Source organism: Cupressus sempervirens, chromosome 1 (assembly GCF_028749045.1).
Source record: "Cupressus sempervirens isolate cs-2001-9-10 chromosome 1, ASM2874904v1, whole genome shotgun sequence".
NCBI lineage: Eukaryota > Viridiplantae > Streptophyta > Pinopsida > Cupressales > Cupressaceae > Cupressus > Cupressus sempervirens.
The window spans coordinates 590008999-590023621 of record NC_143118.1 but is presented as its reverse complement, the minus strand read 5'-3'; the positions used below and the strand labels follow the sequence as shown (position 1 = coordinate 590023621).

General features: G+C 38.5%; 1 pseudogene; it reads left to right on the top strand.

Annotated features, from left to right (window-relative positions):
- Nucleotides 1-10750: 10750 nt before the first annotated feature.
- LOC149578798 (xanthohumol 4-O-methyltransferase pseudogene) overlaps nucleotides 10751-14623 on the top strand; it is a 160915-nt pseudogene continuing 157042 nt past the window's right edge.

Here is a 14623-nt window from a genome sequence, read left to right as displayed (position 1 = left end):
ATAGGACATTTTAGCTGAGTACTGTGCCCATTCCAGGGTGCAAAAGGATATAGAGCGAGGATGGCCTCCACAGATGGATCCAAAACGATCCATGATAGATATCCATAGCCTAGTTGCAGTTCAGTGGGACTACCTGCCAGAGGTAGTAGATATTGGGATGATGCCTACATATCAGGAATTTTTGATGAGCCATCCATTCCCACGCTTCACAGATCCACTAGGGATGGTAGGGCAGGTACAGGGGTAGGGACAGGTGCCTCAGTAGCAGCAGGCACAACCACAGGTGCCACCACAGGTCCAGCACTAGGTACAGCAGATACCTATTCCCCCACGTCAGATGGGATCAAACCTAGGTGCTGGGGGCAGTGGGGGACACAGTCAGCGGAGGAGGTAGAGGACAGAGGAGCAGGCCCCTTAGCAGGAGGTCCCACAGCAGCAGGTGCCTCCACAACCACAGGTACCTCCACCATAGTAGGCACCTCTACAGCAACATGCACCAGAGATGGTCGATGAGGATATGCCAGATCAGTTGGTAGGTGGGCTACAGGATGCGGTATGATAGTACTGAGAGGGGGTTTGTGCAGCCTCCCGATAGTTGGGAGAGTTTCAAATTGCAGTGGTAGTCAGGGATGCACAGCTAGTAGAGATACAAAGAGAGACAGATCATCAGAGAGAGCGCGTGGAGGCTACAGAGCAAAGGCTAGAGCTGGCACGGGATGAGATTCACTTTCAGTCTGCTCGGGATGCATATTATTATGCAGCATATACTAGTGTAGTACTTGATGAGACATTGTAGGTGCAATGATTCTCTCAGTACGCACAAGAGTTTAGAGGTGCATGACCTCCTGTTAGGCTGGATATGCCACCACTGCCTCTACCACCTGGTGCCCTGCTCCTCCTACTCCTTTTGGAGGCAAGAGTTTGAGACAGAGTTAGACGCTATGTGCTTGATTTTCAATTTTGATCCCTAGCTATGTATCGATTGGTGTGCTAGCACCAGATGTATCATTTTTGATCGATTGCGCTCGAGTAGCACCCATTTTTTGTACTGACTCATTCTTTGATATATATTTATGAGATTTTAAGCTAAGTATTCCTGTGTACATGTCATTGTCTATTTTGTTTTGTTTTAATGTACATGAGATTTATGTTGTACTTAGATGAAACACATATGTTAACTGACATCTGACATAGTGTTGCATGTTTTTGTTTGACAGTCATAGGTATTCCATCGAGGAGCAAGAATCAGTGAACCAAATGCTTGTGCAGCCATGGAAGAATTTGATGCATGTGGAGTATGAATATGATTACCATCGAATCACGTGCTGATGCAAATGAAGTATGCAAAACTATGTTAAATGCAACCCTAGGTCTGGTTACCAAGCCTCGATGATTTATCATCATTGGATGAAAAATAAAGCTTGTATGTTATACAATTTCCACTAACATTACAATCATGAAAATATGAATATAACATACATTATTGGGATGTCAGGATTAAATGTAAGCATTTGAGGCATAAGAAGCTAGAATGACCAGAACATTTGCCCCTTTTAATGTAGCAAGTTAACATAAGCATCAAAGCATGAATGCTAGGATGACCTGAATGTTGCTTGCATGACAGGCACACCAAACACATGGGAGATTCCTTTTGTGCTAAGTATTCAGTATTCATTCTATCCACAATGACCCTTGCATTCGTAACCTAAGATAGAAGTGTACTAGATATACTCGCAGTGACCCGTATGTTCACTTAATAGGATGAGTATCAGTACACACTATAGCATGAAGAGTTCACTCCAACAAACAAGGAGAAGAACCAATGTCATTGACGTATTTGTATAAAAAGGAGTTGAGGTACACATGGCCATCCAATATGAGATGGAGGTTCTTATAGTGGGCACCCCTCTTATAGGAATAGATCAACTTATTAGAACTAAACCGCAAACAGAAAGCAAAGAAAAAGATCATGCCCCCAGTCATTACTTCTCTAGTCAAAGATGACATCATCAAGTTGCTCGAGGAGATATGGTAAAGCAAAATAAAGAAAACAAAGAAAATGCTCAGCATATCCAAATAAGTATATCGTTGAGTTTAATGTTTTTGGGATTGATATCAAGTGTCAATGTCTAGAATATGTAAGAAAAAAATCTCTTCAGTAGGGTGACAACAGTAGGAAGACGCAGTCAAAACGACTGGTGATTGAGGTCAAAGACGAATCTTCACGATGAAGAGCCTAAGAAGAACTAAGTGACAATAGACAGACATAGCCAGGATGACTGGTGACTAACAGAAAAGAGATCTTCCATAAAGGAATCTTGAGACATGACCCGAGCAATGGTAGGTAGACACAGCTGTAACAACTGGTGACCATTGTGAAAGAGATTTTATGAGGAGAATTTCGAAAAGAGTGACACTAGTGACAGTAGGCAGATGCAGTCAAAATGACTGGTGACTATCATGAAGGAGATTCTATGAGGAAAATCTCAAAAAAAAAAAGTGACACTAAGGGGGGAATGCCCCCGAGCTATGACAAGACTCAATCCATGGATACATGAGCAGGAAAAGCAGGAAAGTGAAAGCATGAAAGCGACTATACAGAGTAGCCAGAAGATGCACTGCAAGATGGAGCATTGGGAACAAGAGGCGCCTATTTCAATTTTTTTTGTATTTTTCTCTTTTTTTTTTTCTTTTTTTTTTGGTATTTTTGAGATTTTTCAATTTTTTTGGTGTAACGAAGGCACCTATTGCTAGGTTTTCACCAGGGTAACAATTTTTTCAGGACTTTTTTTGATTTTTAGATTTTTTTCAGGCCATTTAGATATGTACAGAGAGCTTGCTGAGATTGAATCAACTGTAAAATCGCTTCAAGTGGAAAGTGTTCATAGGCTCTTTAAGAACTTCTCCTTTGGTTGTGGAAAGTTGATAGGTGCCAGATCCATATACTGTAGTAATGATGTATAGACCTAGCTAGTTTGGTTCAAATTTTTCCTTTTTCATTCGTTGTTGTTGATTCTTAGGATTCTCTCTCAGGACGAGATCACCCAGCTGGAAGTCACATGGCCTAATTCTCCTATTGTAGATTTGTGCCATTCTTTGTTGATATGCTCATAGATGATCACAGGCTACTTGTCATTGTTCATCTAGCAACACAAGCTCTTGAAGCCAGGCTATCCTATAGTCATCATCTGTGATAAGACCTTTCATAGAGATTCTCAAGGTAGGAATCTCGACCTCTATCGAAAGCACAACATTCGACCCATATACCAACGCAAAAGGAGTCATGCCTATTGGAGTTCTAATGCTTTTTCTATATGTCCATAGGGCTGGATTGATCTGGAGATGCCAGTCTCTCCCTGACTTACTGATTGTGCGATGAAGAATTTTGAGGATCACCTTATTGGATGCCTCAGCTTGGCCATTACCCTAGGGGTAATAAATGGAAGACCAATGTTGTGTAATTTTAAATTTCTTACATAGTTCCTTAAGGTCTTTATTTTTGAACTGTCCTCCATTGTCAGTAATGATTGAGGACAGTAGACCATATCTACAGATGATATAGTTTGTGATAAAAAGTGCTACAGCTTTGCCATCAGCAATTGTGAGAGGGACTGCCTCTATCCATTTCGTGAAATAATCTATAGCGGTGATAATGAACTTATGTCCATTAGAAGAGGTTGGGTGAATTTCCCCACCAAGTCAAAGGCCCATTGTTGAAATGGCCATGTTGTAGTAGAGGGAATCAACTCTCTAGCTAGAGCGTGAATGAGATTCCCATGTAGATGACACTATTTACAGGACCTAGCATATTTAATAGCTTCTTGCTCCATTTTAGGCTAGTAGTAACTAGCATGAAGGAGTTTGCGAGCTAGTGTTAGGCCATTCGAATGAGATTCGCAAATGCCTTCGTGAATGTCAATTAGTGCGCGTTTGGACTCGTCGGGTTCTAAACACCTAAGGAGTGTTCTGTCGAGACCTCTCCTATACAGATCGTCAGCAATAATGACATAATGTGAAGCGTTATGGATTAGGTAACGTTTCTCAGTCTGGGCCAGACCTTTCAAAATGGTTTGATTACGAAGGTAGGAATAGATGTGATGGTAGCAGGATGATTCTTGTCCTATAACAGAATAGATCATCTTGGAATCAGGTGTGTCACAGGCTGGGTAGTGTAACACTTCCACCAAGAACTCGTGTCGTAGATCATTTTTTGGCATTTATAGAAGGGAGGCTAGAGTGGCCATGGTGTCAGCTGCTTTATTATCTGTGCGTGGAACTTGTTGGAAGGTGATGTGTGCAAAATATTTTGTCAAGTCATCAACCATGCATTTGTAAGGAATTAGTTTTTCATCCTTTGTTTGATACACATCATTTACTTGGTTGATGACACGCTGAGAGTCACCAAAGATATCCAACTGATCTACTCTCCATTCAGTTGCAATTTTTATACCATTGATCAAAGCTTCATATTTGGCAATGTTATTTGTACAAGGAAATAGAATCTTGTACGCTTTGGGCAATGAGTATCTCTGTGGTGTGATGAAAAGTAATCCAGCACCTAATCCTTGTTGTGTGAAGGATCCATCGAAGAACATAACCCATGTATGATGAGTGAGTGTTAGAATTGACTCATCTAGAAAATCAATGTTTATTGGTAGAAGACTCTGTATGGGTGACTCGGCCAACTTGTCTGAAATTGCCTATCCCTTTATAGCTTTGTGTTCAACATATTGGATGTCAAACTCACTTAGTATCATGACCCATTTAGCCAATCTTCCTGTGAGAGCTGCCTTACTGAGCAAATACTTTAATGGATCTATTTAGCCACAAGCCATGTAGTGTGGGCAAGCATGTAGTGTCTCAACTTTTGGGAAGCAAAGACAACTGCCAAGCAAGCTTTCTCAATAATGCTATAATTTTTCTCATAAGAGACCAATGTTCGGCTCAAGTAATAAATAGCTCTTTCTTTATTATCATTATCTTCCTGAGCCAACAGGATCCCCAAAGATGTTTCAGTGGCTAAAATGTATAAAAGCAAAGGCTTCCCATGCATAGGAGGCATTAGGATTGGTGGATTGACAAGATATTATTTAATCTGTGTTAAGCTTTGCTCACAATCCTAGCTCCAATTGAATTTCACACCCTTATGTAAGGTCTTTGTGAAGGGTTGTGATTTATCTGCCAATTGTGAAATAAACCTACGAATAGATTGAAGTGTTCCCTATAGTCCTCTCATCTGACTGATGTTTCAAGGTGGTGGCATGTCCATTATTGCTTGTACTTTTTCTGGATCTACTTCAATTCCCTTTGCAAAAACAATATATCCTAACAATTTTCCTGATGTGACACCAAATGCACACTTCTTAGGATTGAGCCGAAGACTAAACTTTTCCATACAATCCAAGATTGGTCCCAAATCGTGCAAATGGGTATTGCATTTAGCGCTTTTGACCAAAGTATCATCAACATAGTCCTCCATAGTTCTATGCATCATGTCATGGAAAATTGTAGTAACAGCCCGCTGATATGTAGCTCCAACATTCTTTAAACCAAATGGCATCACATTCCAACAAAAGGTTCCCCATGCACATGTGAAAGCTATTTTCTCTTGATCTTCTGGCACAATTTTTATCTTATTGTATCCAGAAAAACCATCCATAAGTGAGTACATCTCATAGCTAGCTGTCATGTCCACAATCATATCAATATTAGGGAGTGGAAAGTCATCTTTAGGACATGCCAAGTTAAGATCACAGAAATCTGTACAAACTCTGATAGACTTATCATGCTTGGACACAGGGACAATATTGGATATCCATTCAGCATAATCAATTGTACGAATGAAACAAGCCTTCAAAAGTTTCTCCAATTTGGCTTTGACTAGTAATGCAACATGAGGATGCATTTTTCGAAGCTTCTATTTAACTGGTTTTATGCCTAGTGTTATGGAAAAGTGATGCATAATAAGATCAAGATCCAATCCCGACATGTCAAAATATGTCTAGGAAAAATTTATTTTCTTTCCTTTGAAAAAGGCAATGAATTGTTCCTTTTCTTCAGTTGATAATGACTGGGCCAGATGTATCACATGAGGATGTTCTTCTATGCCCAGGTTAATCAGCTGTGTCGGCTCTATTAACAATGATGATCTCTCCTGAAAGTGACTGGGAAGGACATCAAATATCTCATCCACGGGCACCTCAGAGAGGTTTTCACCCTTGGATATGTCTTTTGTTTTTACTTTTTTTGGATCAGACACTGCCACAATATGGTTTTCAGCATCAAACCTCTTGTATTTTTTCTTTTTAATCTTGTGACTAAGATATTTGATGTCGGCCTCAGTCATGTTGATGCTCTGTTCATTGGTGGAAGATGTTATAGGTTTGATAGCATTTAGGTAACATGCAAGAGCATAGTCATTCTAAACGTGGGGACTTCATTAGATGCATTGGGGTTCTAGTCTATAAGCTCAAGATGTGTGAGTGAGAGAGTAGTGGCTGGTTCAATTGCGTTCATAGTATAGTCATTAAATGCATGGACCAGCAATTTGAGACCTATGGCGACCTCACCCATAGGTGTATTCAAACATCTTAGAGTACGAATGTTAGTAATTGATGACTCTAGGACACTAGTTGGATCAGACCCCCATGACCTATCCCTAGACATTTCACTCACTTCAATTTGATTTTCATAGACATGCACTTGGTCAATGTCTTTATTAGTAGTCACTTCTGAAAGATTGTCAAATTCATATTCATGAGAATCAGTGCTACATGGTGAAAGACTATAGAACTCCCCAACAGTGATGGGGACATACTCTCCTTCAGCCTCTGGATTCTTACACAAATACTCAATATGGCATGACTTACTAGATTCTCCCTTTTCTGAATGATATTTGAGTTGCTCAGTATTGTCCTCAGAAGAATCACTAGTATCATCCATAGTGCTAACACGTGGCACAAAATTATCTGGTTCAGCAAAGAATTTAGCAAGATCATAAGGAATAGGATGAGGGTAAGAATCCTCATCATCATATTCTTCCTCTCGAGTACCTGACTCAGATTGTGACTCATTTTCAGATGAACTCTCAGGTACAGGTATGAATTTATTGGATCCCAAATGGAAAGGGACCTTCTTGAACCCTAGGCCAGTTGTGTCACTATTGCTTTGAGCTATTGCTTTGATAGGATCTATTTAACCATTGTTATTGCACCCAATAGCACTAGTTCCCTTGTAGCCAAAATGCTTCATAAGCTTAAGACTAGGTCCATACTTCTTAGGAGTGATTTATCAAGCATGTTCTATTAGGTCTACTAGAGACTCTTCTTTGTAAAGCCATGCAACAATGGCTCTATTTTTTCTTTCATCTTCTAAGGGAACTGTAGCTTTGACAAAAGAGCCATTAAACTTGGTTTGAGGTGTCAACACGAATAGCTTCTTTTCTACTGAGGGTCTCCCAAAATGTCAAGGGGACTCTGGAATAGATGTTAATGATAGCACTGGTTCCATGTGGTACTCTCCCATACCAGTTTCTTTCAATTTAAATGATTACTCAATTTGTTTCAGCTTATTGTTGTGACAATCAGTAGACTCGCGGTTAGCAGGGATGAAAGAATTAGAAGCTTTGAGCATATTACAAGTATAGCTAGTAGTATTAGGAATGGTAACTTTAGAGCCATGAAATGGGAATTTTATGCATTGGTGGTATGTGGATGGCACAGTACACATCTCATGTATCCATGGCCATCCCAACAAAATGTTTTAGGCTAAGGGAATGTCAAGCACCTGATAGTTGACATCCCTTTCGACAGGACCGATGCGAATTGGTAAAGTCACAAGACCTAGTGACTTTCGTTCTGCTTCATCGTACGTTTTAATAGTGATCTTTTGTCAAGGATCAACAGAGTCCTTAGAATAATCCAATTGTCTAAGTAGAGTAGTAGAAATAATATTTATGCCAGCGCCATTGTCAATGAGTACTCGACGGACATGTGTCTGGTGGATCATAACCTCAATGTGTAGAGGCTGATTGTGTGGGTGATTCAGTGAGTTGTCATCCTCCTTGGAGTAGGTCATAAGATGAGGTGAGGTCAAGTGACCTACCATGGATTGAAATCGCTCAAGATCAAGATCTTGACGAACATTTGCCTCAGTGAGGGCTTTGTCCAGAATTTGCCTATGAGCAAGCGAGATTTTAAGTAGCTCAAATATGGAAATGTGAGCATTGGTTCATTTCAATTGATCTAAAACACTATAACTGGTTGCAATCAAGTTCGTCATGTATTTTGCACCTTTACCGAATGGACCAGCAAGGGCTTTGTCCTTGTGTTGTTCAAGATTTGAAGTAGGAGGTGTAGGGCCTTTGAGCACCAATTTCGCATGAGAGTGAGTAACAGCATTAGCACAGTGTTGCGAAGATGCATTATCCATGTTATTGGAAGTAGGGCCTCTCAAGACAAATGGTGTCTTGGGTTTATTGTTATCTTGCTTCCCCTTTATAGTAATAACATCACAGTATTCAAAATCTACAGGTTCAACCATGTGAATGACATTGTCATCATTGGAATACGTATAGTTGACCTTATTGTAGGGTTCTGGTTTCGAAGTCTCTCCATTTTCATAAGCTGGGAAAGGCTCTTTGAATGCCTTGTGGTCTGAGTTTTTGTTATGTCCATCTACCAAAAGTTCACCAGCATCAATCATGTCTTGGACTTTATGACGTAAGTTTATACAGTTGCTGGTTTTGTGTCCCTTGTTTTGGTGATACTCACAGAATGAGGTCTCATTCCACCATGGTGGATGTGGTTGTGGATCATAGGGACGAGGGTTATCCATTGTTGAGATAAGCTTGTTTTGTAGCAATGTTTTGTAAACCACATCCAAAGGTTCTCCTAAAGTCATATACTCTCGCTTGGGTCATGCTGCCCATGAGTTTCTTGATTTGTTCCCAGACGCCTTATTGTCAGGAGGAGGCTTCTCAGCACTTTTGGTCATTTTGAAGTAGTCTATGATATTAAATGCTACTTTAGTAGGTTTTGGTGTGACATTATCAACAACACCATCATGTACAATTTCTCGGTTCTTGTTGACATGTTTGGTTTTATCCTTGTTGGAAGTGGAACCTTGTTTTGAGTCTCTCTAAAGAGTGAGCTCACCTTTCTTAACCATAAATTCTTTGATATGGATAGCCTGTGTAATCATGTCTTCGAAGGTACATGGACCTTGTAGTTGGACTCAATACCCGAAAACAAGTAAGAGGTTATTAGTGAAAATGTCAAGCTTCTCTGTTTTTGGATTTTACGGGAATACTTGGTATAAAGTTGTCTCCACCATTGGAGGAAAGTGAGAAAAGGCTCACCAACCTTCTGTTTAAGGTTGCATAGATCCCGAATATTTACAGGATGTTGAATGTTATGAGAATATTGCTGAACAAATGAATTAGCAATTTCGTCAAACGTCTTGACACCAGGAGGTAAATGTGAGAACCACTCCAAAGCTTGACCACCTAGGCTTCTAGGGAATAAACGCATGAGGTACATTTGATTATGTATAAACTCCATAGACAAAGCACCAAATTCCTGCAAGTGAACTTGGGGATCAATAGTACCAAAGTACTTGTCATATTTGGGTAGTTCTACTCCTCTTGGGAAAGGCGGCATGTTTATACTTTTGTCAAATGGAAATGAACAAAGAGCGTCCAATGTGTATGTCTTTTTGGGTTTCTCTTTCTCATGCATCATCTGAGCCAATTGGTCTTGCATAATTTTCAATTTTTTTTTGAGTTTAGTGGTCTTAGTTTCTTCTTCACGTGTGATAATGGTCTCCACATCGAAATGTGTGGGCAGTTTAGCTCCCTCTTGGGCAAGTTCGAGAAAGTACTTTTCTTTCTCTTCATTGAGTAGGATTCCCATGACCTTCTAAAATTTTTTGTCTCTTCGACATCTTGCTATGTGTTCAGGAAGGATTTCCACCTCTTCTTATTCTTCATCATTGTCATTTTCTTTCTCTTTCTCCTTGTCATCCCTAGGTTGTTCTTGATATCGACTATGACTACCCCGTTCAGGTTCACGATTAGTCATTATAGGAACTTGTTCAATTTTCGTATGTTGCATTTCAAAAGGGTCCATGGAGAAAGGATCATACATCGTGTTTGAGGATGTAGGACTCCTACCTATCTCGGTATCCTTTTTGGTAAAAAGGATTCCTAATTTGTTGTAAATTGGAAAACGTTCATTGAACTTGAGATGACCTTGTAGGTGAGGAAGACCATAAAGATGCCTCACTAGCCAAATTGGATATAGATTGTGTAGCGAAAGGTAAGCTACCTCTGTCGTGATTACAACCCCTAGCATGACCACGTATAGTGTTGTCAGGATAAACCATGTTGCCACTTCTGGTTGTGACAGTCATAGGCAAGAACAAGAAGCTAGAACCTAGACAAGGACTATACTAAAACTCAGTCTCAAAAAGGACAAGATAGTAGCAAGAATGATGTTCACTAAGGCACAAATGGTCTAATTTAAAGGCTAGAATAGCCAGAGATTATGACCACTGCAACACAAAGTATGACAAGCATTAAGATGAGGACCACGCTTACATATGAGACGAGACTATTCAAGGTATAAGACACAAGTTTCAGTTAAGCAAAGTGTCACTGTTCCAGGACTGTTTGCAAATAGAGAGCGATAAACAAACGCAGAAAAGGACAACATGCAGGCCACAGATTAGCTAGAATAGACCCAAATTGTAAATGCTGATACAAAGTCTCGCGCGAAAAACCTTTACGGGCCATGCAAAGAAGTTTTACGGGCTGCGTGAAGATGTTTCTATCTCGTGCGAAGGTCAGTAATAGTTTTTAATTTTGCGTGAGAATGTTTTCTGGATCGTGCAAAGATGCGCAACATAACTTTAATTTCACCCGAGGACAAAATGGCTTCACACGAGAGCTAAATGATTTCCCACGAGAGCCAAATGATTTTGCATGAGACCAAAATGATTTCACATGAAAGGACAGAACAGTTTCACAACAGCGACTGATTTTGACAAAATTTTTTATCATTCCAATAACTGGGCAGATAAATAGGCATGTAGAACAGCAAGCAAGTGATTTCAAGCATGTCTGAAAATAATGAGCAAGGGCAAAAGCAACCTTGCGCATGAACAATCAAGTGACTTAGTTTGTGCTAATCCCTAAGAGAGCTATTTGTGTACATTTTCAAAGAGTTTTGCAATCATTGCACACATTCCTAGAAAATAAAAGTTGGCTTCTCTAAGTTATTTAGTAATGGTTTGACTCTGCAACTTTTATGACTCATAGGGGTGACCTCCAATCCTAGTGCACCAAGGTTTTGACACAGTCTGAGAACTTAATCTTCAAGAGCTGCTAGGGAGATTTGACAACCCACAATGAACCACACCCATGGAGATTTCTTCCACAAGGACATTTATATAGTGGTTGTCACTACCATGGCAAAAATGGCTATTACCACTTGAGGTTCCGTCATCACATTTTTCCCTGTAGAGGGATTGTCTGCTATGGTTAACCCTCTCTAAAGGTGACCAACTCACAATAGTATACCACAAGGGGACTTAGCTTCCAGATTCAAGGCTTTGACACCTTTTCACCTTTAGCCCAATCAAAACAAACAAATTAATCTGACACGCTAGACTAAGATTCTCTTAAAGATCTATGATATCATCTTCCTGTGATCTATCAACCTCTCCGGAGAAAGGATGCCTTAATCAACAAGTCAAAGATTCATCTATCTACGAGATGCTCAAATTATCCTCCCCACCCATAAGGAATCTATCTTAGAGAGGAGTTTCACTAGGAACCCACTCCCTCAAGATCCACAGATAGTGTTCATGGGGGCTAAATTACTATGTGTGTACAGATGTTAATTCCTAAAAAAAAATCTATCTAAAAGCAATAAAAAAGCACAAGGTGGTACACTTAATGCTTTAACTAATGTGAGGTGAGTCCAAAGATGTGGAACATTTAACCCCTCACACAAGCCAAAATGAGTCCATAACTTAGAAATTAGTAAGTTCTAGAAAGCACAAAAGGGTTTCCTTGTGGAACATTTAACGCTTATGTCCTGTAGACCCCTCCCCTATTTAACGTGGTTCTGAGCTTGCAACCACAAGGTGGAATGAGGGGCCAATGGATTAGCGAGTCCAATAACCCAAGATAGCTAATTAGATCTATCACTAAAGACTAAGCCTACTAAATGAATACTAATAGAGATCACATCCTAATATCATTTTATGCGTGTGTTGTAAAATGAAAATACAGAAGGAAACACACAAGCTCAACATGAAAGATATTTTTTTTAGATCCAAATGAAGTGTTATTAGCTGATGAAGATTACCTGGTGATCTTCGCAACGCGCTTAGTAGATTTTTACCAATTTTTGGAAACTTTAGCACATTTTTTCCATTATTCCACAAATCGTTGCTATGCTGTTCAAAAAAAATTAGAAAACACAGAAACACTAGAAACTGTAAACAATCAGCAGAAAAATTAGAAAACACACAAATTAATGCAAAAAAAATGCCTTTGTCAGCAGAGTTTTGCACGAAATTGAATTCATCTCATGCGAAGAAGTTTTATGCCCCACGCAAAATAGAATTCTACTCATGTGAAATTAAATTCAGCTCGCACGAAGAAATAGGTCTCGCGTGAAGTTTCGCGCACCAAAGAATTTTCTCACGCGATGCAGAAAGAATCTTCGTGCAAAGATTCTAGATCCTTGCGTGAAAATGAATAGTTTTGCATGAAGATTCCAAATCTGCACAGAACAGTATGAATGGAGAACCAAAAAAGGATTAAAAAATACAGAAAGAGGCCAGAAAAATTGATTTTCGTGCCCCATAGTGGGCGCCAGAAATGTATATGTGAAAATGCAGCCTATGCTAACACACACACTTCAACATGGTCATTGCATGCAGATTCATCTCGGAATGAACATTGGATCGTTCATCCAAAATTTTCCCTACAAAGCGACCTGTTGCCTTCTATCTAAAGGGATTTTGCTTGTTAATATCCTCAGAATCAAGGTGTAGGCAACCAGACCCTCTAAGAACAAAGGATTTGACAATGAAATTAAGCTAAGAACGAGAATGCAAATTAATCTAAAATGAAAGATGCAATGTAATCTAAGAACAAATAAAGCAAACTAGATTAAGCATATGCATGATTAAACTAAACTGAGATTAAACTAAGAATGAGAATGTAATCAAGAAATGTAAGCAAACGTGAGCATGAATTTTAGCAGTGATTCAATGCAAATTCTCCAAATTCATCCTCGAAAATGAGGAGATGAGGGTCTCTTAAATAGACTCTCCTAGAATCCATCAATGGTTGAGATCGATTCAAATCAACGGTTAGGATTGAAGATGAGGTTCAGTCATAAAGGGAGATTCCCAAATTAAAGAGAGTTAACAGACTTGATTTGAGTAAAATAAGGAGTTAATTGTTTTAATTTGAGTAGAAAAATGAGTTAACTCATTTAACTCATTTTTGATCAATAGTGAACTGGAAATTTCCCTTTTTGAACTGAAGAGAGATTTTGTTGAGATATTTAATTTAATAAAATGAGATATGCTCTCATAATTACTTTTTCTATTTAATTAAATAATCTTTAATTAATTAGAGACACTTTGTTTTAATTAAATAACTTCATTTAATTAATTAGGAATGGCATCCCATTTAATTAAATAACTTTGTTTAATTATTTAGAAGCAAGTACTCCATTTAATTAAATAATTTCTTTTAATTAATTAGAAATACCTTTCTCATTTAATTAAATAATTACATTTAATTAATTAAAATAGGCGTATTTATTAAATTAAATAAATTTAATTCCATAGTACATTAGCCATAGGATATAATTTAATTTAATTAAAGTATAAATACTTAATAATTGAATTAAATATTAATCAATAGGTTTAATGTGACTAATATGAGTAAATACTATAGGAATTAAATAATAAGTATGATGAATGTAGATTTAAGTTTTCTGCATCTGACAATTAAGTCAAGTAGCAAATAGCGGAATGAGAATTGCCTTTAGAATAGGACTTTAAGATTGATCAGAAATAGACCAGAATTGGTTGAGATGGCAATGAGCCAATTTTGGGGTATTACAATAGTAACAATGATCATCCCTAGTCTCTTCCTTATCACAAAATGATTAGCATCAAACTTTGCATTTCCAATTGTGTCATGTGCATTGAAGCGATAGTAACATTTTCACTCTCTTACCTAATCTCTCCCATTTTTGAAACTCCTGGGGAAGGGCAAGGCCATCTTCTAAGTACTTCAAAATAAAACAAGTTCCATTTTTTCCCATATTGATAATCGTTGACTTAAAGTATAGTCGAAGTATTGACAGCCCATAGGAACTCAACCTTTGAACATCCCATCTATAAATGAACTCATAAAGAAAGTTCAATAAACCTACATGAAATAGTGAAACAAAAGTTGCATACTTGTGAAGATGATCAGACTAGAGGTGATCAATATGTCTCAAATCTATATTTAGTTCTTTTACTATGCATATAAATGGTTTGTTATCTAAAAGACTTATATCCACTAGATAAATAATCATTTTCTTACTAT